Below are 13,252 nucleotides of genomic sequence, written 5' to 3' on the forward strand. Positions count from 1 at the left end.
CGATTTTTTTGGGGCATATTTATTTGTCATCTGAGCGTGTGTTAATGCCAAACGTCTCTACCTTTTGATGCTTACACACATTCGCACAAAACATTTCTATAAAAAATGTATTCAGTCTTTTAAGCTTCAGTTTCTTTTTTTGCTACGCATAAAAATCAAAAGAAAATATCTCAAAGAAGCCCGTAAAAATGTCATCTATTTGTGTGTGTTTTTATTTTTCATCTTTGTGCAACACATTTTTCCTGGCTTTCAGTGTTTTTCCTTTTGGCTCATAATTAATTCAGCTTTTTAGTTACTTTTATGTTTTCTCATAATTATTATGCAGCGTTTTTTACCTTTTTGCTATGCTTTATTGTTGTTTTTACTCGCTATTGCACAACGTTGTTGTTGTTGTTGTTGCCTTCCAAACAATTAACTTTGTTTTCCGCCAAAGTTGTTGTTTTTGCTTGGCCTTTGTTGTTATTGCTTTGTCTAGTTTGAACCTTAGTCGTTTTTTTTTTTTTCTTTTTGTTAACTTGTTTCAAATGTTGAAAAATTATTGAAAGAAAATGTTTTAATTATTAACGCTCGCACATAAAGAAAATGAATACAAATGTTTCCTCTTGTAGTTGTTATTTTTTGAGCGCAGCTTGGGAAAGCGTAAATAAAGAACTTGAACTCAATCTGAACGTGGTATGTGGCGTGCTCTAACAGCACATTCTTTTCATTTGAAGACCTGACAAGGCATCTTTTTCTTGTGGTCTGCAATCAAGAGTCGCTTGTATCCGAGCCTGAGCACGGAATTCGATAAGTCATCAGTTTATTATTCTTATTTCAGTTTCTAAATATAGGCACTTATTTCTGGAAAGCTCTAATTGGTGTTTGTAGCTATGGAATAATTTCGTGAAGTTCCCTTTGAAACGATTCAAATCTTCCAAGCTTAACAAATATCTGACATTGCATTTTCATGCTCTACATAAACACTTTTGGAAGATCTTTAGATCTTAAATATCTAGACTTATTTTTCAGTTAGTTTTTCAATTTTTAATATTTCTTAAAATCCTTAACTACATTTTCTATTCAATTCCTCATTCTACACTATCATTACATCAATTCCTAACAATAGCTTTTTAATGGTGGCTCTGATTGGATTTGCGAGCTCAACATTTATTTTTTCTCATTTCATGAAACTCTATTTGCTTTTATGTTTTATTCATCTCTTAACACTTCCATAAAATAGCTTACTTTGCTTTCTAGTTTTAAGAATAGTTTTTTTTAGAGTTGACTTCAATTAGATTTTCAATATCTGGAATATATTCTTGTAGCTTTATGATTTTGAAAGATTTCCAAGATCTTTCACCGACTCTTCCATTAACATCTAACAAAACCTTTAACTTTATCATTCACAGCTCGCGTTTCTGTGTGCTTTTTTTTCTGGATACACTTCCGCAGAGTGAAAAAGTCTTATTGATTGAGCGCATAAAATCAAATTGATTGCTGAATAATGCAAAACGGCTAATGAATGTTTAACCCATTTCAATCAGCGAGTTGTCAAATCAAAACGGAAATATTTTATAAACATATTCACAAAAAAAAAAGGAAGGGAATGGAAAAGGGAATAAATATTAAAGCAAATTAAATTGAGCTGGCAGCCGAGTTCCCACAACAACAAGAACAACAACAACAAGTCCAACGACAAGAACAACTCGTTTGTGGTGGGCGTCGTCGCATGTTTCTTGTCAGCTCTCTCATTGATGGGTAAACAAAGCGAACGCAACTATGCAACGACAGACGACAAAGATGCATAAACAAAATGCAACAAAAAGTACAAATAAAAACAACAACAACAACAATAGCTGTGCAACGCTTGAAGCCACTTGTGAAACAAATGAAACATACCAGAGAACCCAGAGCTGAGCAGCGCAAAGCAGAGTAGAGGAGGCCCCGCTGTGTGTGCCTGTCCCTCAGTCCGGGTCCGGAGTGTGTCGAGCGAGCGAACGAGCGAACGAACGACTGATTCCGGCAGCTCCAGAACGGAACTGTTAACTGAGAATGACGTTGAGGCTGACGTTGGCAGTGATAAGAGCCGGGGCGTGTGTAATGCGCATTCACAAATACAGATACAGATACAAATACAGCCACAGATACATTTGCAGTCACTGTTACAGATTCAAATATGTGCGTTACACAATTGTCACTCGTAAACGCCCCCCACATGCCACACCCCCATCGAAGCCACAGCCCCGTTTGAACTGCTTAGATTTATGCACAATTCGCCCCCTCCCGCAGCCACATGTCTAATTAGTGCATAATAAATAGTTTGGCAATATCTAAGCTGCTTGTCTGGTTACATAGCTCGAGATACAGTATCTGATAGATGCATCCTCTCGACGCACGACAGCACCAAGTGGCATGCCTCAAAGAATGTGCTTTTACAGCGCTTCTGCCGCCTCCCCCGCGTCATTCAATCAATAAATATTTCGCTTGAAATTAAACAGCCCTTCGCTGGGAGTGGGGGCGAGTCAAGAATACAAAAATAAAAATAAAAAAAAAAAACGAAATCAAAATACAAATAATGAAGAATAATGAACACAAAGGGCTCGAAACGAAGGCAGCCAAACAAATTGGTTGCAAGCACCGCCAGATGGAGGCTGCCGCCTGTGGCAAGTATCAAGTCTGGGCCAGTGTGTGCCGCGCGTGTGGCATGTTTATACTGGCAAGCTTTACGGCACGCAAATGCTTCAGTGCAAGATACATTTCGAAGGGCGTGTGTGCTTCGCATCTTCCAAATATATATGTATATTTAGAACCGACAGCCTGGCAACATGCCGCGCCAAGCTGAAGGGATTATCAATGGGCAAACTCTTGCGATCAATGAAAATCGACAAAAATGGAAAATAGAAAACGAATCAAATGTATAATTAGGAGTTCTTCGAGGAATATCGGTAGCCATTCGAAGGTGAGTCGATTTTTATATTGTTTTATTTAATTTACAATCAAGTTCAATCGCATTATCAAAAGAAATTATCATCTGTGTGACTGATCCCACACACTTCAAGCGGAAACTACAAAGCAGCTCAGGCACTAGCTCAGCTAGGCTCAAAGGTCTTTCAGATCGAATAGTTCGCCGGTTGAGAAAGCAACTACATTTCACGCCTCAGTGAGCCTTAAAAGTGACTGTCAAATAAAGATTGTTTTGTAGTGCATTTGCAGATTAAAAATCGTTTGTGAAATCGTTTCTAAATCAATTTCAGGTACTCGAAAGCTCTATGCACAACAGATTATTGTTCAGTAGGGGGGAAATGGAGAAAGTTGCCAAAAGTCCTTTTTATATCAATTTTGGTGAATCTAACTCTTTTGAATTTCGACTTATGCTATGGAAACCCTGTCCCAGAATAAATAATTATCGATATTTTATACATAGAAACAACTATTTGAAAAAGAAATACGATAAGCTCTTTAGTTTTTGTAGTTGGCCGAGAACGGCCGGCAGAATAATGAACAGAAGTTGGAAAAGTAAGTTATACTTGGACAACTCGAGCCTGAATAATCTTCGCTAAGCACTGAATAAATTGTGACTTAAAATCGATCAATTTCGAGATGGCAAGTGTTATCGAGAATCTTTTGATTACTTCAGCGTATGATATATGAGAAACTCACATGCTAGATCTCAAAGTAAATGGTCTGAGTTCTAATTAAAATCTTGAGCTGTTTACTTTAGCATACTCCGCCCAAAAATTCATTGTACTCTGTTCATATATATTTAATAGAGATTTATATGTTCTCTGGATACTTAACACTCTCAACCTAGCCTGAAAATATCACAGATTACTCAATTCGCATTACAACTTTCCGAACTGAACTTGTTTAACAGTTGTCATAGCTAAACCAACGATTTTGTTGACTATAAAACGACACTTGAACTAAAAACTAAAAAAAAAAAAATAAATTTTCTAACACATAGCATCAACTAATCAATTGCGGGTAATATTTACCAGACCCGAGACCACAAATGCAGCCAGCAACAAAAAACATGAACAAGAACATTTGTATTTGCATTCGATATTAATTGGAAATCACAAATACCAATTAAAGCAACAACAGGCCGCAAATCGAATTGAGAGTAGGTGGAGCAGAAGCTGAACCCGGAGCAGGAGCTGTGAGTGGATCAGGAGCTGGGCCTGAAGCTGGAGGCTTTGGAGGTTTGTGGTTTCGGCTCTGAGGGATTTATCCAAAAATTGCGAATCAAGAATCAATTTCCATGGCTGACATATTTCAGTTTTGTTTGTTGTTGTTGTTGTCGTTGTTTCGTGTTGTTGTAACGAGTATTTGTGTTAGATTTTTATGTGATTTTAATAGGAAATAAAAATGAAATCATGTGTGCAACAGATTGCGGTCAGGTCCGACCGAACCGAGCCAGCTGGACACCAGCAACAACAACAATAACAACAACAACAAGCACAACAAAAACAATTCTAAATGCCAATTGTTGTTGTTGCCGTTGATTCTGTCGGTTTCATGTTGTTATTCCTGTGTCACATGTAAAGCTGCCGCATAGAAGAATAAACGAAAAAAACACATAAAACACATTTTGCGGATTTGATGCTAGCCACAAAACATTTGATTTCATTTGGTTCTCTTTCGCTGCAAGTCAATTGATTTTACTGCTCGCTTTCACTCAGCCACTCGGTCCACTTTATTTTGGGCACAAATTCAATTAGTTGACTTTTGATAGATTTATTTTGTCGTTGCGCCCAAATCGATTGTTTTTAAAGTGCTTGCTTGCAAATATAATTGAATATCTGGCATTGCCAAAGTTCACTCGGCCAAGTAGACTGTCAAAAAAATAAAAAAAAATAAAATAGAAGGGGCGCTAAATGCAGTTGCGCCACGCCCACTGCGCATTGCCATGGCAATTGGGGCTCACAAGCTTAAACCAAAAACGATTTGGCCATATCACAGCAAAGCTCAAAAACCGCAGACACTAAAAGAAAAAGAAAAAATGAGAAAATGAGGCTTGTGTTGGCACACAGAAACTGGAATACTCTTGTGGAACGATTAAGCTTGCGATTGCTAAGTTCAAGATAGCTAGAAATAAATCAGAAGTTTTCTTAACAACAACTAATTTTATGGGAGATTTTCCCAGAAGAACTTGTGTGATATATTCGATCGATATTGATAAGTTTCAGCTCACATGGCAGGCACATCAAGTTTTTAATTGAGATAGAATTCTCCATGCAATAAAAACTGATAACTATGGTAGCTATATGATATAGTGCTCCGATCTAGCCTAGTCCTATAGAAAGCCGAAAGAGTAAAGAAAGACAGACGTATGCCTAATAAGATTTTCTCATAGACCTTAGACAGAGAAAAAGGCATATTCCGCTTAATCGACATTAATGTTAATGCTGCTCAAGAATATATATATACACTATATGTGTAACACCTATCATCGCATAATTGTAATACCTTTTACAAGGGTATGCCAAAAAAAAAAGTCAAAAACAAAAGGAAAACAAAAGCCGGAAAACAATTTGACGGCTCGACACGGCAGGGCGCATCGAACCGCACGGGAAACGCTCGGCGCACACACAGACAGACACGCACACACACACACACACGCACACACAGATACACACACTCATGTGCACACCCAAGTTCAAGCGAGGCCAATGACATTTGTGTGTGTGTGTGCTGCACTTGTTTTTGTTGCCATTGATTGCAGCTGATTGTAATCGGATTGCAATTGGGCTCTCGTAGAGAATCCGCGCCGTAAAACTAGCTGAATGGCTTTTCGTTTAGTCGGAACTTTAGTTTTCTATTCTTTTTTTTTTACTGGCAGCTGGGGTGTTAATTGCCCACAGTGTTTCCTGTTAATGAACAACGATTTCAAGGTGTTTACTGTAGCGCTGACTTTGAAGACATTTTTTATGATACCCCTTCTTTGGCACCCCCGCACGCACTCAACGCAGCTGCCGCTTGGCATTTAACGCATTTGTTTTGCTTTAATTATGGACGTGCAATTGTTTTTGTTTTTCTTAACGCACACACGCTCCTGCCTTGCCCTTGCAACTTGTCCTACGCATTTGTTTACATTGCACGTTGCCTGAGCGATTGCCAGAGTTGCCAGCGCGCTGCAGCATAAACAAAATGTTCGCCGCTGTTTCAAATGCCAAAACGTTCCGTCGCCCGCGGCAGCTGTCAACAGGCGGAACATTTAAAGCTGTCAACGCCATCAACTTGAACCACAATCAAAATGACGTAGAAAAAATTAAAATGAAAAAGAATCATTATCAAACCCGAAATCATAAAAGCGTAAACTCTTCTTCATCTTTCTTTTTTTTGTGAAGTTTCGAGTTTTTCGTTTCTTTTCTTTTTGTTTACCAATTTGCTTCCGTTTTGACGCGCGAGTGTCAACAAAATTTTTGGTTGTTTACATATTTTACAAAGGCCGACGACATATTTTTCCCGCCAACTTTCTTTTCTCTGATTTTTGTTATTGTTGTCGAGTTTCGAGTGCGCGGCATCTCCTAATTGCTGCACATTCGTCGTCGGCATTTCGAGACGTTGGCACACGTCGTCGTCGGCTGCTAAGTCCCCTACCTAAGGTAGCCCCTGGTGATAATTCTTTTTTAATAGTTTTCCGGTAGCGCACCAACAAGTGACATTTATTGGCTGGCCGGGCGGGGCGTGACTCGCATCGAAATTCCACGTAGCCATCACAGAAGATTTGTGGGTTCGCGCATCGGACAACTTTCGCTGTGGACTGTGGGGCGCAGGTTCAAATAAATAAATTGTCGTGCGTGTCTCTTAGAGTTTGGATTAGTGGGCATGAGTTTGGCGCTGCTTACGTGAGCCCTAAAAGTTCATTTGTGTGTGACATATTTTTCGGTTGTTTACCTGCAAGAAAGAAAAGAAAGAGTTGAAATTAGCTAAGCAATTAGTAAAGGCTTGTAATGGGAGGAAATGAGTAAAGATACAGCTAAAAGAGAGCTAAAGGGCTTGTAAATTGAATACTGAACTAACTTTGGCAAATATTCAATGCATTCAAGATAAATCTGAGATAAGATAAATGAGCTTAGAGCTATAATAATATTGCCGTCTCCCTTTTGCTGCCTCATCCTTAAACGCTCACAATAAGTAGTTTGTATTTGTAAATAGTTTATGTGTTCAACCAAAAAAGTAAGAATGATTTACGTTTCATCCATAAATTTACAATTAATTTAATTCGCTGAAAATAGTGACAGGTTTCTCGCCTCCTTTTTCCCGCCTCATTCTTAAACGTTTACAATAAGCAGCTCGCACCGCATATTCCCATACTTTTATAAACTGCCACAAATTGCAGCATTACATTACATAACATTGCAAGCAGTACTCAGCCTACCCTCGCCTATTCAATTCCCGTATTCATTATATTTTTAACACGCATGCAAAGGCCGACACAAAACTCAAAGTCCCGACTCATTTATGGCCTGAAAATAGCCGAAAATAGCCAATGAGTCAAGCAGCAGGCAGAAAGAGACAAACTTTTTCACACTTGAAATAAACACACGCACACACACACACTCTCAGACACATACACACACATAGACAGCATTTATGGCAAAATGTGTGCCAAAATATTCGGCTTAAGCGTGCCACAAATTTTATGCAGCACTGTGATGCCAAAGGCAACGTCATCGGCAGAAACACTTCAAAACCGGCTCATTTGAATATTCGATTTAATTAGAGACATTCGCTAGTGTAGAATAGGGAAGAGTGGAGCGGGTCTTACTCTCAGTGAATCATGTTTCAATTAGTGCAATTGAACCGCAGCCTCGAACCGGGACCGCACGTATTCATGAATAACGTACGAGTACAACAAAATATTCAATACCAATTGTGGGTCATAAAGCGCTGAGTGTTTGTCTGTGAGTCATGCGAATAAATACGCGCAAATATTCGTTTCATTCATAAAAATTATTTCAAAACACACACACACACACACAGACACACACATAAAAACACACAAGCGCATTTCAATGTCAGCGAAATATGAACGCGCCGCTTCAAATGTAAGTTCTTAAGCTCCAATATCAGCTATTTCGTGGTCTGGTGGGGCTTAAACTGTGGATTAACAAGTGCATTGCGCAATTTACATGCGGTGGCAATTAAAGTGGGAACATAAGCCGAAGGGAAGGGCCCGCCGAAGGGAAGGGCCCGCCGGCAGGCAGGCAGACTGCCTAATACCATAGACGAGAGCGGGTAGAAGGGGTCATGTGCCAGACGAACGCCCCACAAAAATGGGCGAACCATCAAAATTTTAATGGCGTTGACCCAAACTAACGACCGCAATATTTATGATTTTTTATGGCGGCCGTGTTGTAACTATGCGAATGAAAACTGCCAGAATGGGCGTGTCACAACGGCCATAGAATCAAGTCACGTAAAACTGCTCCAGTTGCGTATGCACGACTAGCTGATGCCCTACACTCCAAATTTTATTCTTTAATATGATCTGGATTTGTTAATCGATAACTATAGAAGAAGGCCTTTAGGATGGGAATCATTCAGCAGCGGGAAACTGTCTGAAGTGTAATACGCAGGATGTGCGTGTGTATGTCCAGTTTAAAGATCCTTGCTCCTTAAATCTGTCAGATATGATAAAAAGAACGAGAGTATATTGATTTGGCAAAGTATGGGAGAACAATCGATACGATAACTATCGATTCTATACAACATAGAGTAGTTATCGATAGTTTTAGCGTGTCACAAAACAAGACTCGAACTCTTATTGTCTCTGAGATTTATAAGGCGACTCCCCTAAAAGATCTGATTTAGAATATATATAATTTAAAGGTTGCCTGATACAAACACTACCACCGCTTATATATGCTCTATCCCTGCTGATTTTCAATGGGTATAAAAACCAGAAATTCGAGGAGAACCAAGAGAACCAAGAAAACCGCCAAAAAGCCACTTGGAGAACTCGTTGCCAGAAGTCGCGTTCGAGTCTCAAGTAAGTCGCTTTATGGGCAATGGCAACCGTTTAATTGGACATGGTTGCCGTTGTTGCTCTGGCTGGCGCATTTTTATCGCTGACAAAAAGGTTTTACTTGACCCACTCAAGTGGGCCAAAGTGGGTCGCCAGTTGTTGCTGTTGCAGTTGTTGCCGCTGCTGCTTAACTTTAAGCGTCGCACTGCAGCGCGCTTAAGTGCAGCCAAATCGAATTTAGATACTTAGTACCGTTTGCTGAGGGCCCCTTCGCACAAACACCTCCCACCCGCACCCACTTCTTGGCAAGCCAACTAAACAAGTCACCTCTCACTTTATGCGATTTTAAGTTAGTTAAGCGGCAAAGTTGTAAACCATTTGCTAGTCTCTGTTGAATGTTTGTCTGTGTGAGTTGTTGTTGACTTCACAGAGTCTCAACTATGTGCATGTGTGTGTGTGTGCAACTTGTGGAGTGCATATTTTGCAACACTGCTGTCAAGGGTTGCCACAGAGCGCATTAGGACACTCAGCAAAGAAAGGGCGAGTTGTTTTTACAGAGAGTTGACTACGTAAAATATTTATTCTTTAGCTTTTATTTAATATATTTAATTTTTTGTGAATTATTTATTTTATTTATTTCATTTATATTAATATGCCCAATATACGCCCATTTTAAATGAAAAAATTCAAAGGCTCAAGTCCATTCTTTATCTTAAAGGCAAATACTTTCTAAAATTATAGCAGCCGGATTGTGTATAGTATAAATTATCATCGGGAAATGCCAGTTGATGTATTTGCGCGATGTATATACGCACCCCTACCATATCATATCAGAGCTGCGATTATTTATTGTACATACACGTTGCAAGCGAAAAATAAAGCTGAATCATATCGATAGAAGTTTTATTTGTGCCCATGCAGATATTCAATTGTGAGAGCCTATGCTCGAGCCCAATTATAATTATTGGCATATTTTACATAACGCATATTTTAGCCATTATTTTCGACCATGGCTTTATTTGGACTTTTATTTAGTTGGCCGCATTCCATTTGCATTGTTTTTGCACTGGGCCAGAATTATTTCGAACAAATTTGCCTGGCAAAATATGTGCACAAATTATCGTAACAATTTGTACATTGAGGTAATGACAATATATAAATTTTGTCCAAAAATTGCTTTAAATAATTTTCATAATTTGATTATAAAATCATTTTTCAATTATTTGGCACATTTGAAGGGATCATATTTGTTGATTACCATTTTATTGTTATTATTACAAGCGTAAATTTACAAAAAAAAAAAAAAATAACAAAACAACAACAAACAATAATTAAAAAACTAATAATTAAACCATGAAAACACGATGAGAATCAAATTCTAATTAGATAACATACAATTTTTCGCATATGCTGTGTGTGCATCGATTTTAAAGGGCCTCCGGGCAAAGCTGGGTAATAAAGCAAATCAAAAATAAAAATACAAATAAAATCGCTTTAGCTGCACTTAATTTGCATTTAATGTATTTAATTTGTAAACATTTTAATTACTTTTATTTACGCTGACCACACACACACACACACACACGTGGAATTGTTGTAAATGTTTATTTTGTTTATTTGCTTTGCTGAATGGTCGCTTTTGCAGTTACCAACAGATTGTCGCATTGTTTTGATTGCTGTTATTGTTTCATATTTTTATGTAATTTTCACAGCACACAACAAAATTAACACTCGCCCAAAAACTTTTCGCTGTCTCTTTGTAAATGTATCTGCAGCTGTGTCTGCAGTTGTATCTGCATCTGCATCTGTATCTGTATCTGTAGCTGTAGCTGTGACTGTGCCTCTGGCCAAGGTGAAAGTTTTTCTGTGTTTCGTATTTTGATTGTTGTTGGCGCTGTTGTAAGTGCTTTTTATGTTTGTCTACCTCTTTTTGCGGCGCTTTTATTGTACATGTTAATTTTGTATATTTAATTACTTAATTAAATGCGGAAATTAGATAGACGATAGCCATGGCTGTGAAGTGGAATAGAAAAATATGAGTGCGATTCTATGAAGTGAAAGTGCTTGAAGGGCGTTGCAAATGAAAACGAAAACAAAATGAGTTTTTGATGTCTTTATTCCAGCAATAAAAGCGGCTTAACTGAAACCCAGAAGCAGAAAATGGCGAACAAGATGAAATCGAGTGCAGAATTGTTGGACAAATAAACGAATTTGAGGTTGAAAAGTAGAGTATTTAGACTATTTACTATAATTGAGAATGCATTGAAGCAGACAAATTGAGTTTAATAGATGGCAAGTTTGGAAATGAAAGAGCAGGAAGGAAAATGTATGGGTTGAATAGTAGGAATTGTTGAAATTTCAATTGAATAAGGCAATATAAATTAGAATGAGAGTAAAAAAGAAGACAACTGGCAGTACAGGAAGATGAATAAGTTCTGCAAGGTGGGAACCCTATAAATAGTAGTTCATGGAAATAATGGAACGAGTGGAACAATTGATAGCTGAGCTAAGAAATCGATAAATTTGGGGAACTAATGGAAAGAGTCTTGACTTAACCAAAAAATCTATAAATTTGGGTAACGAAATGTTTATATTGTTAATTATGAATATTGTTAGTGTTTGCACCAAGCCAGTTAAGACTTAGCCCAATAGTTTCACCTGCCACTTGTGGCCTTCAGCTTGTTAGTAAAATTAGTTTGCGCGCTCGAAAATAGTTTTGGCTTGCAGTTGGTAACAAGGCTGTTCGGCTGGCTGATAAATTCTTTTGTTCGGTCAACACTATCAGCAAAAGCAAATACTTGCCTGGCCTAAAAAAAATATTCATTATGCGATAAGTTAAGAGCCGCGCATTCGGGCCTGGGCTAAGAAAAGTTTCAGCTGTTCGTCGGTTACGCGCTTAAGTTTATAATAATAAAAACAAAATAAATATAAAACCCAACGCCATAAAGCGGAAAACTTTCTTGCCTGACTCACGCACTCGCGGCTCACTTAGAAAGTAATTACATAAAAAATACAACAGCAAGCGGGCTAGAATAAAAAAAAAATATGTCTATGTCAGGGCAACTCTCGCACACTCATTGTGCGTGCGTCGTGAAATTTATTTAAATTTAATTTTGATTCCTTGTACTTTTTACTTTTTTTTTTGAAAGTTCGCCAGTAAAGTTGCCCGTTTAGGCTGTAATGTTGTGCATTTAGCGGGAGGGGAACTCTATAGTTTACTTCTTTTTTTTTCGTGTTTTATGACGACGACTTTTCACTCTTTCTTCATGGAGCTACTCGCTGGGCTTGCAAGTGGCCTGGCCAGTTTTTGCACTTGCATTCGGATTGCGTTGGACTGGTCACGCACAGAAGAATGGCATATTGTTGAAGGCTTTCTGATTGGATAAGGTTTCAGTTTGGTTGACGTAAGAGGAATTGTTTTGGCCTAGATTAGGGAAAAGTGCTGAAAGGGTTTACTAATGCACATAACTTATTTTGATAGGCGGAAAAGGGCTAGCAAAGCCTTGGAAAAACAATATTATTTAGTACAGACTTTCATGGATCTTCTTAAGTCACAGCTTTTAATGTTTCAATTCCACTGTTCCACTATTGGTGTTCCATTCCAACTGTTTCAGTGTAGATATCAAATGAGAAGCTGTATATTTATTAAGTTAATTTATTTTATTTTGCCTATCAAATTAAATGCTGTTCCATTCAACTCTTTTTACTTCAAATATCTCATCTCAGCCCAATAGTTTGTTCCATTCTACTGTTTCTTATCAGTTTCAAATGCCGTCATTTCCATTTGCTCACTTTCAGTTATGTTTAAATTCGTTCCAATTGTTCCGTTAACAATAATTCGAACTCTCTGCGTCAGTTTCTCTACAAAATCTTGTTTCTAGCTGTTTGCTATCTTTCCTAATTGACTTCATTAGCCTTGTTCCCCTTCTTAGGCGATGCGTTCCATTTGCCAAGCTAGTTTCCACCTCATTTCGATTATTTTGCACAATTTTCGAAAACACTTCAAAATTGCATGCAAAGTGTCAGGCACGTTAATATGCACACATCAATCCTAATCTGAACGAGCACCACATTGATGAGAAAATTGAGTGGGTCGACAAGCAGAAGGTGAAGGTGGAGCAGGAGGAGGCAAAGTCGTTCGCTCATTCAGCCAGACATTTTGCTAATGAACAACTGGGCCCATTGTCTGGCCAATAAATGAGTAAGTGCGACAGCAGTAAAGCAGTAACGACAGCGAGCACTAGCAGTAGCAGTAGCACTAGGCATCGAGCAGTGGCAGTGGCATTAGGCAGCAGTGGC

The 13,252-nt window shown here is 38.3% G+C and overlaps 2 protein-coding genes across 10 annotated transcripts in view; one reads left to right on the forward strand and one right to left on the reverse strand.

The window, feature by feature from the left end:
- Positions 1-13,252, forward strand: part of LOC6627504 (dipeptidase 3) — a 416,202-nt gene that overhangs the window by 148,970 nt on the left and 253,980 nt on the right. For all 5 annotated transcript variants that reach the window (XM_015173103.3, XM_015173104.3, XM_070209380.1 and 2 more), the window contains one exon: positions 1,389-2,938. The gene's annotated coding sequence lies outside the window, so the exon portion shown is untranslated. The remainder of the gene's footprint in view (positions 1-1,388; positions 2,939-13,252) is intronic.
- Positions 1-13,252, reverse strand: part of Fas3 (fasciclin 3) — a 114,043-nt gene that overhangs the window by 89,963 nt on the left and 10,828 nt on the right. The window lies entirely within an intron of this gene.

This window comes from Drosophila virilis, chromosome 4 (genome assembly GCF_030788295.1).
Source record: "Drosophila virilis strain 15010-1051.87 chromosome 4, Dvir_AGI_RSII-ME, whole genome shotgun sequence".
Classification (NCBI taxonomy): domain Eukaryota; kingdom Metazoa; phylum Arthropoda; class Insecta; order Diptera; family Drosophilidae; genus Drosophila; species Drosophila virilis.